Here is a 6819-nt window from a genome sequence, read left to right as displayed (position 1 = left end):
TGTCAAAAGACTCTTTGTGGATTCCAAATCACCTTCCTTAATAGCTTTGAGGAGCTCCAAAATACGAGTGCGGTCTAGCAGACATATATTGAAGATTATATTTTGTTATGCCAAAATATGCATACGATCAACAAATCTGGCCACTGCCACCGCACAACATTGTTAATAGAGTAGTATGCTAAAGACTGCTAATTTATTAGGTTGAACAAGTTTAGATTTTGTATAACGACTCCAGCATATGCTTGTCTAATATAGTTCGATTCGTATAATCCATATATGACCAGTTATAATGTGTTTGAATAAGTTAAATCACACATTTCAACATATATATTGTAACGAAGTAAATAAGGTTTGAAAATGATGAAAATCACGAAGGGGAGGACAAAAGAAAAAGGGGGTTGAACTATTATATTGTAAAAAGAAAGACAAGGAGGGAGAGTGAGTGAGAGAGACCTGGCATCTGTCGTGCATCTTGGGGGGCCTGGGGTGCTTGTTGGGGCGTAGGTAATTGGCACACTTGGGCCAAAGTGTTCCAAGCATCTTTAGCCGTAGCCATGTTTCTGATATAAGAAAGCATGAGCGGATCACATGAAATTTGAATAGCATGCAAAGCAGCCACATTCCTCTTACTCCAAGCCTTGAATTCAGCCTCATTTTCCCGTTGAGGAGGTTGTGAGGCTTGTTCCACAACGTCCCACAGATCTCTAACCCACAAATAGTTTTGTACGCAAGCTTTCCAGTTTTCATAATTATATGCTCCAACAAGAACTTGACCAACAATTGCACTCGAACAAACATTATGGGCCTCCATCTGTCAAAAACAAAAATAGAAGAAGATTAAATTTGATTCCCAAGCTTCCTAATTTGCACCTAATAATTAGTATACATATGTGGAATTTCATATAATGAAGTTATTAAAATACTTAACTTACTTACAGGGATAAATAAAAGGAGTACTCTTCCTCAGTTCTTCAGTGGGAAGAGCATGCAGTTGCCAATTAACACTCTATTAACGGGTGTTTTGGCTCAATGATTTCTCTTCGGAGTTGAATTGCTGAATGTTATCAAGACGGGACATTGGGTTTATTATGCCAGAATGATTTAAGGGGTGGACTATGATTCCTTACTTACCAATGTCAAGATGTGAATGGTACAATTAAGTCTACTGATTATATTATTAATTCTTTAAAAGGGTATGCTTGCTAAGGAGGAATGGAATACCCCTTCTAAGATCTCTTTAAAAATTTGTTTACGTCACGAAAGGGTCATTCCCGAATAATGGTGAATAGTCAATACCAAAAGGGTTTCAGTAATGGTTATTTTGAATATGAAGGAATCATAAAATTATTTTTAAATAAATTTAAAAATTATTATTTGCATAATATAAATTTTTTTTTCATTTTTCACATTTTTTTAGGATAGTCTTTAATTATAGTATGATTAGAATTATTTAATTTTAATTAAACTAGTATATCTTATTAAAATAATATTTGAATTTAATTAGATTAAAATAATATGTCTTAATTATATTAAGATAAAATTATTACATTTGACACTATAAAAGGATTTTTTGAAATTAAAAAATAATCATCACTTAGATTTAGAATAAGTGATTTAAGTGTACATGGGATAAGGATTATGAGTTTGAAATTATTCTTATAACTTCTTGATTTTTCTCTTAACGAATCTTTTTTTGTTGTTGTGTCCGCAGACGTGGGTCGTCAAAATACCGAATCACATAAATTATTATGTTCTTATAAATGTGTTTGCTTTTTTTTTATTCTATTAATTGGGTAAAATCTTAAATTACTCTTTATAAATAATTTCATAATTTTCACAACACATTTATATTTCTCTCTCTACCTATCTTTTGCCTCTCTCCTTCTCACTGGAAATTCCCTCCACCACTGGAGGGTAGCAAAGGGTGACAATGGCGAAGGTAGCATCGGTGTTGGCCGTGAGAAAGTGTTCCACGGCTAGATCCAATCGAGACAGTGCTGAATCTAGTGTCCATCATTGTATCTGGTCAAATTTGGCCACTGGAAGCGTCAGATCAACACTCCATTATGCCGATCACATTATTGGTGGGCCACCAACTAAGAAGAAAGAAAAGGAAAAAATTGAAAATACTAAAATAAAAAAACTTTTAAAAAAATTAAAAAAATATTTTAAATTTTAAAAAATAAAATAAGTGATCTTATATAAGTTTTAATTAAAAAATTATTAATATTTTCAATAAATCATAAAAATAAATATTTAAATTAAAAATTATATATTATAATAAAATATATTTTTATCTTTTTATCACCTATTCTTTTACTATTCTAAAGTTATTTTTACAAATCAAATATGAGAATAAATTATAATAACAATTCTTACTTTATTCTATTCTATATATGAACCAAATTGTATAATGATTATTTATATCTTATTTTATTTTCATAAAAATAGTTATTTTATTTTTTATTGAACTACCATTCCTCACTTACCCATGTCAAGTTGTGAACTGCACAATAAGTCTATAAATAATAATATTATTACTTAAAGATTTTTTGACATAATTACGTCAATATGAACTGGAGCCCCAAGAAAAAGATGATTGGTTCTATATTTGCTAGGTGTGTAGCTCGTCTTACATACTTAGAAGATTTTTTTTTTTAATAATTAGAGAGGGGAGGATCAAACTTTACTCTTTAAACATAGATATAATACATCAATCAATGAACTAAATATTCAAATGTATTTGAAAGAGTATTTTACGTTAGTTTAATTATTAAAAATTAATCAAAAAAATTTATATTAATTTGTATAATTATGAAAAGATATTCGAATTTTTTCAAGATCCGAATCCAAAACTTGTAAATTAAAATTTCAAAACTTTAATCATGAGATATTATCTCGGGAATTATTATGGATAAGATAATATCGATACTATCTTTCTAAATAATAAGTTTTACCAAAGTCCATAACAACATTGGCCGCTGGGCCTTGAAGTGGCATGTACTGCATAGAAACTTTTATTCCGAAGCAATCATCTGTTGATAAAATGGGTTTGATGGCCTTACTTTTTCGCAGCTCGTAGGTCCATCCCTCTCTTCTTCGGCTGGAAACTTCTCTCGGCCCCAATCCAAAGTTACAAGCATGGTGCGTGCACTTTTTGGCAACCATGGCTGCATCCCAGATGTCACTTTCTTTGCCGAGTGTTTGAAGTTTAAAACCTGCTTTTTATCTTTTATTCATGCATGAAAGAACGTAAACATTTGCATAACATAATACATTTTTTTGTTTTTTTTAATGTATATTTTGATTATTTTCTATTTAATTAAAGTTTTTATTTTATGAAAATTAATATAAAATTTTGGATTTTAATGTAGCAAAAAGAGTAATTTGGATTTAGACGTCACAAACTCTCAAAACAGTGAATATATTTCGAGGAGAAGTGGAGATAAGCATGGAGAGCAAAGCCCTTGGCAAGTTGCCTAATTCTTTATTAGTTTGGGTCAGCTGAAATGGCTTGCCCGGACACACACCTTCCTTCTACACACCTCTTTACCCGCTGCCCGAAACCTGCTGGCACCAGGCCAAAATGTTGCCCTAGAAACAGTTTCCTCCCTATTATAAAAGCATGCTTATTCTAACTCTCATCTCCAGTGCCTCCTCTCTCCTCACCAACCTTTGCTTGCCTTTCTGTTCTTTGTTTTTACCATGTTTCAGGTTTATTTTCTGGGGAGGGTTCATTATGTTTGGTTGGAAGACATATCCTTTGTTGTTCTTATACTTTAGTTTTTGAGAAGAAAATCATGGGCTTTTGACTGTTTAAAACATGGGTTTAAGGTTTTTTCCCCCAAAAGATGATGGGTTTAAGGATTGAAGTGGTAGGATTGCTGTGTTGGGTGAGTTTAGAGATGGCTCGTTTGATCTTTTGATGTTTTGTCTTTGGGATTGTGTTAAAGTGCAAAAAACTTCCATCCGCATGTGATTACCAAAAGGTGAGCAAAGCGGCCATATTTTGCACAGATTGACTAAACAAAAAGTAGTAATCTTACTACTTTTGCTATTTCTAAATGGGTTGTGTCTACTTCTTTACAGATACATAAACCCTTTTGGATTTGGTAGCAAATATCTCAATTTTTCAATCAAAAGAACTTACTTCTAAAAAATATTTCAATTTTCCTCTCATGTTTGACCTGTTTTGATGTGCCAAAAAGAAGAAAATAAGAAAACCCTTTCTTGTTGGTCCCTTGCCAGGAAGGAATATTCAAAGGAATGCTTCTATTTTTGTTAAGTAGATTAAAGTAATTGATGGTGGGGCAAAGGGCAATTTTTCCATGTGTTTGGCATTAAAGAAGAGGATTCATTGTGCTTAATTGCCTAAAAACCCAGAATTGGAAGAGAATCCACCAAGAAATGGAAAAATGTAAAAATGTTGGATTTATCTATTCACCAATTGAATTTTTTAAAAAAATTTAAAATTATTCATTAATGAGAACAATTATTTCCAGAATAAGATGATTTTATCCTGTTATTTTTTAATTTAAAAATAATATTTCAAAGTCCTTTCCTAAGAGATCATCCTACTTTCTATGCAGAAACAACTCACATTTACAAAAAGGCATCTCAACCCCAAAAAATCAGTATGAAGAGAACCAAGACAATAGGATTGGTAAGAACAGGATACTCCAAAAAAATTCCCTGTCCCTATAGACAGGGTACTTTCCATTCACCAATTGAATTAATAGCAGTTAGACAGAAGGGTATTGCTGTTTGTTGCTTAGAAGCCAAAATGTTGTTTAAAAATGGTCATATACAGCTAGGATGACAAGGCAAAAGGAATGAAGATTTTGGTAGAGATTGAAACGTGCAAATCTTTGCATGTAGATCAAAAAATGTAGGGTCTTTTTTAAAAACACTCTTCATACATTAAGTATTTTTGAAAATAATTCTCTTTATAATTTTAATTATTTTTAGTTAAGAGAAATTAATTTTAGATAAAATTATTTTTAATGAAATCGATTTATATATTTAGATTCATATCTCAAACTAATTCATATCTTTTAAACTTTTTTGGTGAAACTATTCATTTTTGGAATATTTCTTACCAAAAAGAAAAACCTTTAAGGATTTTGAGTATCTTAGAATGGTTTTTTATACAAAAAAAAATTGAAAGTTTTGAGCATTTTTAAGCATTTTGGAATAGCTATTGATACATAAAGAAACACCTTTGAGCATTTTGAACATTTTTCATCATGTAGGCATATTTGTTAATTATTTTGTTAAATAAAATATGATGTATTGTTCGAAATTATTGATTTTGTTAAATGAAATTCAGTAATTTTAATAACTTTTAGGTATTGCGTAACTTGATTTTGCACATTGTGTGATTGATTTTTAAATATTACGTGATAGCATTGTGTGACTAGTGATAGGCATTGCATAACTGATTAGTAAGTCATTACATGACTAGCGTTTAGGCATTATGTGACTTAAACATTGCCTAAAAATCAATTTCGTAATATTTAAAAATCAGTGACATAATGCTTAAAAATTAAAAATACAATACCTAATAACTAATTATTTTGTCTGCTTACAGCCAAGTCTAAGTTGTCAAAGTCATATAATGTTTTAATTTACAGATATGTCTAATTAATTTCAACCTCTCAACTTTGAGATTATATAAATAAACTAATAAATCCAATAATCTAAAACATATACATTGGTTCCATCTTTACTCTTTGAGATGACGAGAAAGAATTAATTGACTAGATAAACAAATCTGGTAAGAGAGAGAAATTAAGATTTAATTTTAAAATTTTATCTAATCAGCGATATAAAGAAAATTAAAATTATTTTAATTTATCTAAAATTGTTTAAAAGACACTATTGTTAAATTATATCAAAAATTAATTAAAAATAATTAAAATTATAATAAAAGATATTTTTAAATTAAATTTATAAAAAAATTATTTCACAAAATGTTTCAAAAATTGACCTGATATAAACTTAAAACTAAAATGATCTCCACCAATAAAAATGCCTGGGGCTTGTCATTTTTGGGTGATAACAATGAGCTCCCTAAGTCAGCCCAAGAATGGTTGTTGGTCTGGACTCAAGAGGCTCATCATTACAATGGGTTGGAAAAAGTAGTATTTGCCATATCGTGGACAATAGGTTTTAGGTCTAAACATTCGTAAATGGTTCAACTCCTCCATATATATATTTTTATATTAGACGTAAAATCTATTTTTATTTCATTTTTTTGTGTTTATCATGGAAAATACTCCTCCATAATAAATTGTTGGTATAAAATGAAAAGTCTAAGAATGGTAAACTCAGGCTTACATAGGCTGATTTCATTTTAACTATTTGGAGATTCTCAGAGACAAAAGGATTTGGAACTTGGATAAGGCAGTCCCTCCATATCTTTACATTGGTCCAGACTCCAGAGTTTTGAGTGGAAGACATTATGGCGGCAGCTTGAGCCTGTGAAAAGGACATTGTTTTCCATGTAGCAACAGTAACTGCTGCTCTTATAATCAAAAGAAAACGCTTTACTTTGATTTCCTTTTCTATCAGGGAATCATGGGTGCTTGCTGCTGTCCAAGTTCAGAGAATACAATGGTTAATCAATTGCTTGGATTGCAATTTTCTAAATTGCATTTGACTTATATCTTTTATTTCAAAGGAGAGTTTTAGTCTATTTTCCCAAGTTGTCACGCGCATTTTTTTTTATCAAAATTTCTAGATTTAAATAGTATAATAATTAGTAAATTGTTTGACTTTTACGTGAAAAAAAAATTTATTCTTTATTTAAATCATTTT

The 6819-nt window shown here is 30.3% G+C and overlaps 1 long non-coding RNA gene across 1 annotated transcript; it reads right to left on the bottom strand.

Moving 5' to 3' along the window:
* Positions 1–1067, bottom strand: LOC149526824 (uncharacterized). Its single transcript, XR_016351641.1, has 3 exons — positions 937–1067; positions 454–811; positions 1–74 (listed from the first exon to the last, which is right to left on the bottom strand). It is a non-coding gene; the product is annotated as an uncharacterized LOC149526824 (long non-coding RNA).
* Positions 1068–6819: the final 5752 nt, after the last annotated feature.

This window comes from Theobroma umbraticum, unplaced genomic scaffold, assembly GCF_002168275.2.
Source record: "Theobroma umbraticum cultivar Fairchild unplaced genomic scaffold, ASM216827v3 scaffold_146.0, whole genome shotgun sequence".
Taxonomy (NCBI): domain Eukaryota; kingdom Viridiplantae; phylum Streptophyta; class Magnoliopsida; order Malvales; family Malvaceae; genus Theobroma; species Theobroma umbraticum.
This window is presented reverse-complemented; position numbering and strand designations above follow the sequence as displayed.